The sequence below is a fragment of the Bos indicus x Bos taurus genome, chromosome 15 (assembly GCF_003369695.1).
Source record: "Bos indicus x Bos taurus breed Angus x Brahman F1 hybrid chromosome 15, Bos_hybrid_MaternalHap_v2.0, whole genome shotgun sequence".
Classification (NCBI taxonomy): Eukaryota; Metazoa; Chordata; class Mammalia; order Artiodactyla; family Bovidae; genus Bos; species Bos indicus x Bos taurus.
Window position 1 is genome coordinate 2,690,452 of NC_040090.1, and position 13,790 is coordinate 2,704,241.

Consider the following 13,790-nt stretch of genomic DNA (forward strand, 5'->3'; position numbering starts at 1 on the left):
AGCCTGAACTAAGACAGCGATATTTACTTAGGATGTCTTTTTGTAAAAATATATATATATAGCTGATATATGCTAGCTAGATAGCTAGCTAGAAGAAAGAAAGAGAAATCTTTAAAGTACACGCACAATTTATAACCTGCTTTTCCGTTTCTCCAGGCCATCACCCTCACTCTTTCCTCAGAACTAACCATTCTCATGTATTTGGCATCATCCTGCTCAGGCGTGATTTATACCATTTGTTATCCATAAACATTATATTATTTTCAAATTGCATTTCCTTAAAATGTACATAGATGGTATCAAACTCCATATATCACTTTGTAATTTGCTTTTCTCATAGAACATTGTTTTTCATTTTTTATGTTATATTTGCATCTCTAGTTTCATTCACTTTAATTTCTATGTATATTCTGTGGTATTAAAAAGCATAATTTCCTCTTGGTTCTCTTGCAGGAGGGCGTTTGTTTCTGATTTTTTGCTCTCCCTAAGGAGAAGGCAATGGCACCCCACTCCAGTGCTCTTGCCTGGAAAATCCCATGGATAGAGGAGCCTGGTAGGCTGCAATCCATGGGGTCGCTAAGAGTCGGACACGACTGAGCAACTTCACTTCCACTTTTCATTTTCATGCATTGGAGAAGGAAATGGCAACCCACTCCAGTATTCATGCCTGGAGAATCCAAGGTACGGGGGAGCCTGGTGGGCTGCCATCTATGGGGTCGCACAGAGTCGGACACGACTGAAGCGACTTAGCAGCAGCAGCAGCAGCAGCAACACCATTTTCAGTTATTTGTAGAAATTTTGTGTATTCTCTAAATGCACATACTTTGTTATACAGTCAATGTTTTCCAATCTTTGGGCTTTGTGCAGCACCATGAAGTTTCATGTCGTGAAATGCACCTGTCTTCCCCTGTATGGTTTGTGCTCTTGTTCTCAACCTTGTCCTAAAAATGTCTAGGTTTTTTTTTTTTCTGTACTGAGGTCTTTGATATGGATTAAATACCTGGATTTAATCTTTGCTTATGCCATGAAGCAGAGATCAAATTTTAGTTTTTCCTCATGTTGAGAATATCCTTTCTCATTAACTGATAATATCTCTTCTGTTTTATATCCAGGGGGATACTCAAAATATTTAACAACTTGGATGATGACCAGCCTTTTTTTGTTATTATTACTTATTTCTATACATGTCTTCTATTTCTTGATGAGTTTTACTACCTCTTTAACTATTTCATTATTTTCCTTTTTTCAAAGAATAAGTTTTTGGTTTTGTGTCCTCTCTAAATGTCTAATTAATTAACTTATTCTCTTATATTTGTTATTTCCCTTCTTCTACTAATAAGCTACTTCATTGTTCTTTTTGTTTTTTAGTGGACTCCACATTTATTTTCATTTTTCTCATTTATAACAAATACAATTAAGCTGTATATTTTCCTCTAGACACCACTGTAGTTACATCAAGCAATTTTTTTTTAATTTTAGCACATTTATTATTGTTCAGCTATAAATATTTTATTATTGTGTCATCTATTTCTTCTTTACTCAGAGTGATTCAAGGTTGCATTCTTAAGTTTCCCAAAAGGTGGAAAAAGAGATGGTAGGGATGTGTTAACTACATTTTATCGTTTAAATTATTCATAACTTAATTATGTGGTGGGGATTACTAGGTACCAGGCACAGTGAGAAAAAGCAGTCTGGGTTAGATCAGACTTGAAAACTCGGGACCGAGCACAGTGCCCACCTCAGAGCCAAAGGAGCCTTCACTTTTCCCGATAATGCCCACAGGGACAAGTCCTTATGCCTGAGACGGAATGAGGGCTTGATGGGGATGACTGCACCAAAGTCTGCTGTGCCCTGCTGTATTTAAAACGGATAACCAACATAGACCTACCGTAAAGCACAGGGAACTCTGCTCGGTGTCGTGAGGCAGCCTGGGTGGAGGGGAGTTTGGGGGAGAGTGGACACACATATGTCTGTGGCTGAGTCCCTTTGCTGTCCACCTGAAAGTATCACAACACTGTTAATCGGCTACACTCCAATATAAATCAGAAAGCTAAAAAAGATCTGGTGTGTCTTTTTATCAACAATATGGCAAGAGCCTCCTGGTCTCCAGGGACTTCAGGGCAGAGGACAGTCGGCTTGGCCTGAATGAGAGGAAACCTTCCTGTAGGTACATATTGCTGCCTGTGCACGCAGTGACTCCAGAAGCGTGTGTGATGACCCGGCGTTTTCCACTCTGCACCTGTTGGATTCTGTCCTCTGCGCGGGTATTATCTGTCCACTAGCGGGTTCCCCGTCACCATCACTTCCGGGGCTGCCTTCACTCTGCTCTGCGCTGGCTCCCCGCATCTCGTTTAGCTCCCTTTCTTGACTTACACCCTTCATGGTGTGGAGCACACCCTTCCACAAAGGCCCTCTAAGAAAAGGCATGGGAAAGTATACTTTCAATGTTTCTTTAAAATTGAAGTATGGTTTATCTACAATGTTGCGCCAATATGCTTTACAGCAGTGAGAACATATACTTTCTGATATTTGGAGTTTCTTTCTTTGGGGGGTTTCTAAGAATCCACACTCTATTGATAGGTTGACTGGATATAGAATTCTAGATTCTTTCCTTTAACATTTATGAGATATCACTCCATTCTTATCTACGTTCTTCTTGAGACACTAAAGACCTTATCATTCATGGTCCTTTGAATGTGTGTGTGTGTTTCTCTGAAACACATTAGGATCATCTCTGTTTCCCTAGGTTTTGAAATCTCACAAGGATGTGCCTTGGTTGGCTGTATTATGACCCATTCTACTCGGCATTTGGTGAGCTCTTTTAGCATCCACATTCGTGTACTTTAACCTGGGAAGTTTTCCAGAATTATTTTATTCCTTTTCCCCCATCCATTTCCTTCGTTCTCTCCCTCTAGAGCTAACATTATTCATACGTTAAATGTTTTATCTTTTCTCTCTTATTTTCCCCTCTATGCTCCATGCTTTTGTTCTGATTTCTAGGCAAATTCGTTAACTTCGGCTTCCAGCACTTTCACAGAGTTTTTTCATTTCTGCCATCATGTTTCTAATTTCTAATTGTCCTTTTAAAAAAAAATTCTGAATTTTTAACATTCTGTTACATAAACACAATCTCTTTTTCTCTAACAACACTGACTTTACAATTTTTGGTTCTCTGCTTCCTCCTCCCCCTATATAGTCTCCATTCCCTCCAAGTTGCTTTCTTCTGTTCATTGTGCTGTCTGTGTTCCACACTAGAGGCTTCCCTCAACTGTCTAGTAATCTTAGATCATCTCCTCGGGACAAAGTATAAAGTGTTCGTCGCTCAGTCATGCCCAACCCTTAGCAACCCTATGGACTGTAGCCCGCCAGGCTCCTCTGTCCATCAGATTCTCCAGGCAAGCATACTGGAGTGGGTAGCCACTCCTTTTTCCAGGGGATCTTCCCGACCAAGGGACTGAACCCGGGTCTCCCGCATTCAAGGCAGGTTCTTTACCATCTGAGCCACTTTAGGATCAAGCAGGAGTTCTGGGCAGGTGAGTGTGACTTAGGAGCTTTCCCCTACGGTGGTCTGAGTAGGTCACTTCTTGGGGGAGCCTCTCCATGTCTTTATCTTTAGGACTTTCTTCTTTGGCTCTATTTCTCATAGAAGAATCTTCCAAACACTTACTGGACGGTCCAGTTCAGGCCCCCAGCATTCTAGAGCCAAGAGGGAAAGTCCTGGGCGTCTCAGCATTTCATAGTCTTTCCACACACGGTCACTCAAGACCCCTGGCTTTCAACATGGTAGTCCCACCCCCAGCCACGCCTGATGCACACAGACACACAGGCTCTGTTTCATCATCTTACAGTGTTCCTTGGATGAGAGAGCACTGTGGGGGAGAGAAAAGCGAGGCGCACTTGCTTTTCAAACCACTTGCACTCAACCCTTCTGGTTTAGCCTCTACTTTTGCCCAGGTGCAGAGTCTTCTGGAGTTGCTAGTTCTGGAGATTTAGAGGGTTCTCAGGGTGAATTGCGGAGAAGGCGATGGCACCCCACTCCAGTACTCTTGCCTGGAAAATCTCATGGGTGGAGGAGCCTGGTAGGCTGCAGTCCATGGGGTTGCTAAGAGTCAGACACGACTGAGCAACTTCACTTTCACTTTCCACTTTCACGCATTGGAGAAGGAAATGGTAACCCACTCCAGTGTTCTTGCCTGGAGAAACCCAGGGATGGCGGAGCCTGATGGGCTGCCATCTATGGGGTCTCATAGAGTCGGACACGACTGAAGCGACTTAGCAGCAGCAGGATGAATTGGGGTTTTTTGAGCTTCCTGAGACCACAATGACTCAAGGTCTGGCTGGTTTACTAATCGGTGACCACTCCTTCCTCTCCTCTCCGGATTCCGAAACACTGTTGCTGTGGTCTCTTCACCTGTTCTCCCCCTTCTTGTTGGTTTCTTTTCTCCTGTCTTTAATCTCTTTACTGTGATTTCACTGTGCTTTAGAAGGATTGTGAACCTGTATGTTAATATGTATAACCAAATAGCCACCTAACTCAAAGCCCCATGTGATCATTTCTTCATGTTCAGATATTCTAACTTGCTCTTTCTCATATCTCCCCACTCTTTTACAGCCAATCTTTTTGTTATTGAAGTGGAAGTTTTTATTTTATTTACTTCTTTGAAACAATCGGTATATTTACTTGAAAGCTTTGTCTACATTTTTTTTTTTCAATTTTGGGGCATGCAGCATCCACAGTCCTAATTCCCCAACTTGGGATCAAACCTGTGTCCCCTGCAGTGGAAGTGTGGAGTCTAAACCATCGGACTACCAGGGAAGTCCTAAGCCTTGTCTAATCATTCTGTAAAATCAGTTTCATCAGAAGTGAACTCCTGTTCTAACTGTTGGTTTGTTGGCTACTTTTCTTAGTACTAGCTTTTATTCATCAATTTTTTTATGCTGAACAGTAGTGATGAGAGTGGGCACCCTTGTCTTGTTCCTGACTTTATGGGAAATGCTTTCAATTTCTCACCATTGAGGATAATGTTTGCTGTGGGTTTATCATATATGGCTTTTATTATGTTGAGGTATGTTCCTTCTATGCCTGCTTTCTTTCTGGAGGGTTTTTATCGTAAATGGATGTTGAATTTTGTCAAAGGCTTTCTCTGCATGTACTGAGATAATCATATGGCTTTTCTCTTTCAGTTTGTTAATGTGGTGTATCACAATGATTGATTTGTGAACATTGAAGAATCCTTGCATCCCTGGGATAAAGCCCACTTGGTCATGATGTATGATCTTTTTAACATGTTGTTGGATTCTGTTTGCTAGAATTTTGTTGAGGAGTTCTGCACCATGTTCATTGGTGATACTGGCCTGTAATTTTTTGCTTTGGTTTATAGTCTTATTTGGAATATGAGGTGGTGTGTTTGTTTCAGCCCCCTCTCCTCTCTCTCTCTCTCCCTCCCCTCTTCTCCTTTACCTATATATCCCATTGTCCTGCTTAGCAGCTTTGGGGGTCCCCCAGCCAAACCTACCGCAGGCAGCCAGAGGGACCATTCTACAGAGCCAGTGGGCTGTGGCCGGTGCAGGCTGGGTCGGGGGGAGGCTGACTCAGCCATCGCTCCCAGCCTGGAGCTGGAGGGGAGCCACTGCTCCTTCAGCGTTTGGCAGCAGGTCTATTTCTAACCTCTCCCCACGCGGGTGGAGGATGAGAAATGAATTCCGCCCTCACGCTGGGCTTTAGTCCGTGAGCCTGCCTCTGTTTCCTCATCTCACAGGAAATGCTCTCGACTCGGTTCCCTCCACGAAGTGCCTCAGCATCCAGACCACGGGTCCACCTCCCCCTTCACTCCTGGTCTGTGCCAGCTGGACCTTCGAAAGTGCCTGTCTGCTATCTAAGCCTGACTGCCTTCTTCGGTTTACTGTTTGTGTTTGTCTTATCCAGTACTTGCTACGTTTGTAGAGCAGAGGAGATTCTCACAGCATGAACTCCATCTCACACTGGCTGTCAATAGATAAAGTTAGATGTTTAGATTGCATAAATCTTCACTGTGGTCAAAATTCTGATGCCCAGCACGGCCAGGCCAGGCCAGTTTTGTGGTCCCCACAGCCACCTTGTTGCCGTTCCTGCTCAGTCGCTCAGTCGTGTCCGACTCTTTGTAACCCCGTGGACTGCAGCATGCCACGCTTCCCTGTCCTTCACCATCTTCCTCAGTTTGCCCAAACTCATGTCCGTTGAGTCACTGATGCCATCCAACCAGGTTAGTTTTGTGGTATCGAATGCCACCTTAGCCAGGCTTAATGTTGTCTCCATCTGTGGCATGTTACTGAAGCACCAGGCATGTAAGAGGCTGTCAAGACTAAGTATGAACTGAATTTATCCTGAGCATTCAGGATTCAAATAGTAATAAAGTTGAAAGAAATTGAAATAAAGATTTGAAGTTAACTCATTTTAGAAAAGTCTTTTCCTGTGATACCCAACCTTATGGATCCTCAGGCTGTAGGGAGGATGGAATTGGTGCTCCGGGTAGGGCACGGATCACGCTGTCTACATTGCTTGAGTCCGCTAGGATACACCTGGTGCACGCATGCACTCGAAGGGGCCAGAGGATCCAGGGGGTATAGACGTCTTTAGAGGATCAACAGGAAGAGAGAAACAAAAGGGACCAGGAAACGACTCTCCAGCCAACAGGAGAAAGGATTAAAAACAGAAAAAGATGATTATCACCAATGAAATGAAGTTTTCCTTCCTTCCAGTAAACCTCACCCTGTACACAACAAATAAAAAGCTATTAACATAGATGCACAGGTTCTGTACACCCAAAGAAGCTGCAGGAAGACAAAACAGCTCCTAGGCCCTCTGGAATGTATAAGTACCTTCTACGAGAGCTGGGATTTATCTGTGCTGTTCATAGCTTTCTGCCTAAGACATAGAGTTGAGTCACTGTGGAGTGAATGAATAAATAGATTAAAGGTGCTCAGAAAAGATTTGCTGTAGCGGATACCAAGGCAAGCACTTGTGAAAATAATTTATACTGTGGATACAGAGAGGGAGCAAATTAGCTCAGACTCTAAGATTCAAGGCAACTTGAGTGCAAAAGAAAAAGAAAATCAAACCAGACAAATGCGTGTCCAACACTGGCCTCGGGGAGGATCATTGTAGCAGCCTTCAGGGACATCCGTCCATAGCAGGGAAACCAGGTGAAGTCTGAAGCACGGGGTAGCCCATCCCCCAGGAGCTCACACGTGAGTGAAGCATCAACAATTAAATGTTTGGGGGGGTGTGTCTGTGTGTGTGTGCATGATACAATGGTCTCTGTCAAACAAATGTATTAGTTCAATTGTATGGTAAGACTGCTTGATCTGAATTTCAGCTATCCCTAGAAGTCCCAGGAAAGGTGAATTGACCAGGAACAGCCCTTAAAAACAATTACGAAGAGATTCAGAAGTAAACTGCATGGATGGCAGGGCTATCTGTATAATCCCTGTGTACTCAGGATGTTGCTAGGGTCCCGATGCCAGGGGAAGCTTGGCATGCTGCAGTCCATGGGGTCACAAAGATGTGGATATGACTTAGCGACTGAACAACTACAGGAACAAGGAGGCACTGGGGACCACGGTTATTTTTTATTTCATTTATTTGTTTTGGTTGTGCTGGGTCTTTGCTGCTGCGCAGGGGCTTGCCTAGTTGCGGTGAGTGGGGCTGCTCCTCGCCGTGAGTGGGGCTTCTCGCTGTGCTGGCCTCTCCTGTTGCCGAGCACAGGCCTGGGCACAGGGGCTTCAGTCCTTCCAGCACAGGGGCTCAGGCGCTGTGACTCACGGGCCCTGGAGCTTCAGTCCTTCCAGCACAGGGGCTCGGGCGCTGTGACTCACGGGCCCTGGAGCTTCAGTCCTTCCAGCACAGGGGCTCGGGCCCTGTGGCTCACGGGCCCTGGAGCGTGGGCTCAGCCGTTGTGGCACAGGGGCTTCATTGCTCCGAGGCATGTGGAATCTTCCTGGGCCAGGGATTGAACCCGTGTCCCCTGCAGTGGCAGGGGAATTCTTATCCACTGTACCGCCAGGGAAGTCCCCAGGTTTCTTTAAAGGTGGGTGGCTGAGGCGATGAATGCCCCTTACCACACTGGTGCCGTTGGGGACCTCACTACCCCTTCTCTGGTCCTCAGGTTCCTTATCTATAAAATGAGACCTTGTCTATCAGGAATATGTTGGTTGCAAATAACAGAAAAACTGACTCCCGCTCTCTTAATCAGGAATTCAAATTTATCTGTCAGAGAAAGACAAATACTTTATGATAACACTTACTTGTGGAATCTGACAAACTAGCAAATGTCGAGAAACAGAAGCAGACTCACAGACAGAGACAGTAACTTAGCCGCTGCCAGTGGCGAGAGGGAAGAGGGCAGGGGCCGTACGGGAAAACGGCATCGAGAGGCATAGAGGCATAGACTATTGTGTACAAGATAAACTACAAGGACACCTGGTAGGGTAAAGGTAACACAGTCACTACTTTATAGTAACTATAAATGGAGTGGAACATTTGAAACTTGCCAATCAGGGTGGGATGGATTGGGAGATTGATATAATATTGATACAATGTATAAAATGGGAGAAGGAAATGGGAACCCACTCCAGCATTCTTGCCTGGAGAGGAACATGGACAGAGGAGCCTGGCGGGCTGCAGTCCACAGGGTCGCAAAGTCAGACGCGACTGAGCGACGAACACTGACTAATAAAACAGATAACCGACGAGAACCTGCTGTATCGCTCAGGGAATTCTAATCAGTGCTCTGTGGTGACCTAAATGGGAAGGAAATTCAAAAAAAGAGGCAAAATATGTATCAGTTAAAAAAAAAAAGGAATATGAAAAACAATGCACAGCCTTTCCTGTTACAAAGGAAAAAGAACTGTGAGACGCCGCTTCTGCTCGTCAAAATTAGGAAGAGACAGGAGAGATACAACAATCCGTGGTCATTACTGTGTAGCCTCAGGTGTACAAGCTTGTTTGGAGAGTGTGTTAGCACATTTAAAGCTTTATTTCTTCATTTATCTAGCCACTCAACAAATATTGTGTAAGGATTTTTTTTGTAAGGAATTGTTTTGTGTAGTTGGGAAATTGGTATCAAACGTTTTTCAATATTTACTTTTTTCTTCTTGGGATTACGTCCGAAAATCTATCCTGAAGAAATAAACATTGAGGAGCAAAAATTAAAAAAAAAAGATTACATGCCATTCGAATTTTTTAAAATAAATAAAAATTATGAATCACTATATGGTACAGCTGTAATTTATATAACATCGTACGGCAGGTATACTTCAATTTGGGGGAAAAAAGAGAGAATGACAACCTATGGGTTTGTAGAACCCAAGAGTCCCCAGAGCCAACTTTCTCCATCTCCCGGTTCTATCCACTTCCGTGTTGGCTTCACTCTCAACAAGCCCCCTCCACTCAGTGGCCAAGGGGCTGCCAGGAGCTCCAGATTTATGACCTTGCACACAAATCCAGTGGAAAAGAAAGCTCACCTCTCCTGCAGTCTGAGTGGACGTCATGAAGTAGCATCGCACTGTCTCCCAAGGGGTCAGATCACCACCCCGACCAGAAACACGCGCTGTGCTTACTGCTGTCGTCTGACAGGCACGCTCGCCCCAGCTCTCCCCACCGAGACACTCCCAAACTGGCCCACCCATCACACCACGTGGCAGTGCGTGTCAGAGCAAAGCCTTGAGGATCAAAAGCCCTTTACAGCAATCTGTGGTAGTCCAGAGGGGAGGCAGAGAGGATTCCCAGGCTGTGTCTCTGAAAGGGTGTCGTAACGGATTAGCAATGCCTGCTAAACAGCTCAAGCCCAGGCAGTAATTCACAAGTAGCCGACATTTGCCATCCCGAGAAGATGCCATCCAGAGCTTCATGTCTGGGGCCAGGAGACAGAGAGGCCGTCAAGAGTGCTTTTGTAACCCCGAGGACTTGCAGGACGTTAATTGTGCTTCCATATCTGATCTGGGAGGGAGACAGGAAGACTCAAAGAAAACTTCACAAAGAAAATAGCCTTACAATCATCCTCGAAGGAAGAGATGCAATATGTTTTAGTTTTATTAAACAATCAGAACAAATCTGAGTTCTAACTCCAGCTACATCTCTGAATCATTGTTTAAATGCAGAGAACTTAAAATTATATCCCAACATCTAAGCCATGGTCTGGCCATTGACAGTATATAGAATAGTTAGTAAGTGAATAGTCTTGAGCACGTTGCTGCATCCTCTCTGCTTCAGTTTTCCCATGTGTCAGAGACTTAAGAGCACTTCCTTACAGAGTCGTTATGAGGAACCCATGGGATTATGTGTGTACAGTCATCAGTAGTGGGAACATTAAGGTACTCTGACAACCCCATCAGTGTTGCTGCTCTAAGACATTAATCAAGAGACATATTTCCCGGTGCCTACTATGTACTCAGTGCCTGGGAATTAGGCGAGATGGGGGGTGTGAAATATCCAGAAGAGGGGAGACAGCTTGCAGCCTTAGGGACTGTCAGATCACGCGTGCTCCGGAGCTACAGCAACTTCTCACCCAGGACTGTGAACGTCAGGAGAGGGCAGCAGAGAGCTCTGGGGCTGGAAGGCGCCCACACGTCATGGGAAGATGACGCTTCGTCTCTGATAGGGTCTACCCCCTCCAGGACCGCAGGATGAGGTCAGAAACAAAGGCAGAAACCCAGACCCTCAGGCTGGCATCCAAGTCAGCCACTTGCTAGCTGTGTGACCTCAGACAAAGCATGTAACCTCTCCAGTCTTCACTTCCCAGTGTCTAAGAGGAGGCTAAAAGTCTGCAGGCTGTTGTAAAGAGTGAAAGAATTGAAGGAGTTGCTGAGTCCTGCAGTAACGTTGTTTCAGGGCAAAGGTGGAGACTATGGATGCCGTAAATCCGAAGCAGGAGATAAGAAGAGAGCTCACTTTGGGAATTGTATTAAAAAACTTTTTTATAATAAAGCACATGTCATAACCACACACAACTACAATTCCACGATGGTCCATGTACTCCCTTGGCCCCTCACACACGTACACCCTGAAGAGTAACTGAGTCAAGGTCATGCTTTTTGTTCACCAAATCCCATTTATTTTCCTCTTCCTGGGCACAGAGAAGGTTGGTTGTGGCCAATGATATGTGAGAAGAGGAGATGTCTGTCTCCCAGGCTGAAGCAGCGGAAATCTCCAGGGTGATCCTTCAGCTCTCTTCCCCTTCTGCCATGGAACAGAAGAATCAATGACCCTGAGCCCTCCTTCTGAGTACAAAGTGTTGCAGAGAATCCAATGCCATCAGCTGAATCAAATGCTGTCAGTAGGAAGATAAAAACAAAATTCACCATTGGACTTAGTAACACAGAGGCTGTTAAAGATCTTGAAAGAAGCAGCGTTTTTAGCGAGCACAGACTGGACAGGGTTCAAGGCAGCCGGGGAGAAGACCTCACGACACTAAGTAAGGACCACGACCTGGAACAATGTGGCTACAAAGTGACACAAAAATAGGAAAGAGCTGGGGGCAAGTGAAGTCAGAAGGGGGTTGCAGTTTTTCCCGTTGGAAGAAATAGCCAGATGTTTGTATGGTATACGCATGCTTGTTTATCCTTCCATCTGTAGTGAAAGGCTCCATGCCCATCTCCCAGCCCTTGGTTCCCAGACCTTCTGTTCCCAGCGAGACTAGAACATGATAAGCTCGTGATGGCTTCAAAGAAGACGTCACACTCCACATGACTAAGCTCCAAGGCCGCCGCTGCCCTCAAGCCCTCGCTGTGAGCACCACGCCAAGAGGCGGACAGATGACAGAGGAGGTGTTCCGCGCATCAGCCCGTTAGCAAACCGCCTTTAATCACTTTTAGCATCAAAGGACTTCCTTGTGCAATTTAAAGAGTGAACGGGTACCACGAGGCTTGCAACAGAAAAACCTTCCCTGCCCTCAGCCCTGCCTGTGCCCAGCCTCCACACCCCAAGGCGACCCCTCTCAACTCCGTTTGTTCCTTGGCCTGTTCACCATCGTGTTCCTAAATCACGTGCCTATGGGTGTTTCTTGTTTCTTTTTTTTTGTTTCAAAATTTTAACTGTGGACTTCACAGGATAGGAAACAAGGGTTTCATTCTTTTAACCCACACATCCCTATATACCCTCGACATTCTCTCGATGAAGTTGTATCAAGATTTTTTGTTAAAATTGCTACTTAAGGCTTACATGACATGGCTGACTACAAAAATGTAATTCTTGGCTGAGTCGTCTGGCATGTTACAATCACATACCCTTTCTTACAGGGCAGTTTGCTTTTCCTGAGTTCATATTGCCTTCGTTTTTCATTTGCTTGGCTTTTTATATACGTACGATTGACTCAAACTATCCCCAGACTAGGTCCAAACACAACTCAACATCCACGCCCAGACAAATGCATCAGGTAAGCCACGAGTTGCGTGAGTTTCTCAAAGACGCATCTCCTGGGACCCTGCACACTGCTGCTCCTCTCTGGACTGGCCGCCCTCTTGATCTGATGCGGAGGGCTCGTCCTGAGAATACCGTCGGGATGGGAATACGTTTCCCCTCTCAATCTGAGATCTTCTCTCGGTTTAGTTCCTAATTTTGATGCGCTCTCTGGGGCTTCCTGACACAGGTTGATCGACGGTGTATATTTTCGACCTGGCGTGTCTGAGCAGTTCTTTCTTGCACCACCCCCGTAACACTGTGTCTGAGCGCAGAATTGGAAGGTGCAGATCATGCTCTCTCAGTCTTTGAACGCGTTGTCCCCGTCTTCTGGTTTCCAGTGTTCTGCTGGGAGGCCCAATGCCATTCTGACACTCATCTTTTATTTGTGGTTATTTTACTCTCTAGAAGCTTTCTGCTGCTAAGTCACTTCAGTCGTGTCCGACTCTGTGCGACCCCATAGACGGCAGCCCACCAGGCTCCCCCATCCCTGGGATTCTCCAGGCAAGAACACTGGAGTGGGTTGCCATTTCCTTCTCCAATGCATGAAAGTGAAAAGTGAAAGTGAAGTCACTCAGTCGTGTCCGACTCTTCGCGACCCCATGGACTGCAGCCTACCAGGCTCCTCCATCCATGGGATTTTCCAGGCAAGAGTACTGGAGTGGGGTGCCATTGAAGCTTTCTAGGATCTTATAATTAACCCTAAAACTGAAATTTCCTGAGTGGTGCCTTGAGATGGTATGTATTTATTTTTCCAGACTCAGTGAATTTGAATTCTGAAAATACCTTTTATTTCTGAGAATTTTTCTTCATCGTTTCTGTGCCAACCGTTTCCCTTCCGATTTTTCTATTCTTTCTTTTTGGAACTTCTATTAGTCACATGCTAAAACTCTTTGGTTAATCTTTCCAATTTTCTTCTGGTTTTTTAAATTATTTTTCATTGTTTTATTCTATATTTGAGGATATTTCCTCACTTTTATTTTCTAAATCTCCTACTGATGGACGTGAGTCTGAGTGAACTCCAGGAGTTGGTGATGGACAGGGAGGCCAGGCATGCTGCGATTCATGAGGTTGCAAAGAGTCAGACATGACTGAGTGACTGAACTGAACTGAACTGAATTTTTAAATTTTCTTTTTCTTTTGGCGAGTCAGTCCATTATTGTTTAGTTAGTTAGTTTTGGCTGCGCTGGGTATCCGTTACTACTTGTGGGCTTTCCCTAGTTGCAGTGAGCAGGGGCTACTCGTCCCTGTGGCGCGTGGGCTCTCATCTCTGTGGCTTCTCTTGTTGCCGAGCGCAGGCTCTAGGCAAGTGGGCCCCAGTGGTTGCAGTCCTCAGGCCCCGCAGCTGTGGCACACG

General features: G+C 45.3%; 1 long non-coding RNA gene across 1 annotated transcript in view; it reads right to left on the reverse strand.

The window, feature by feature from the left end:
- Positions 1-10,038: 10,038 nt before the first annotated feature.
- Positions 10,039-13,790, reverse strand: part of LOC113905248 — a 54,755-nt gene continuing 51,003 nt past the window's right edge. The window contains exon 3 of the long non-coding RNA XR_003514622.1: positions 10,039-11,306. This is a non-coding gene — a long non-coding RNA (uncharacterized LOC113905248). The remainder of the gene's footprint in view (positions 11,307-13,790) is intronic.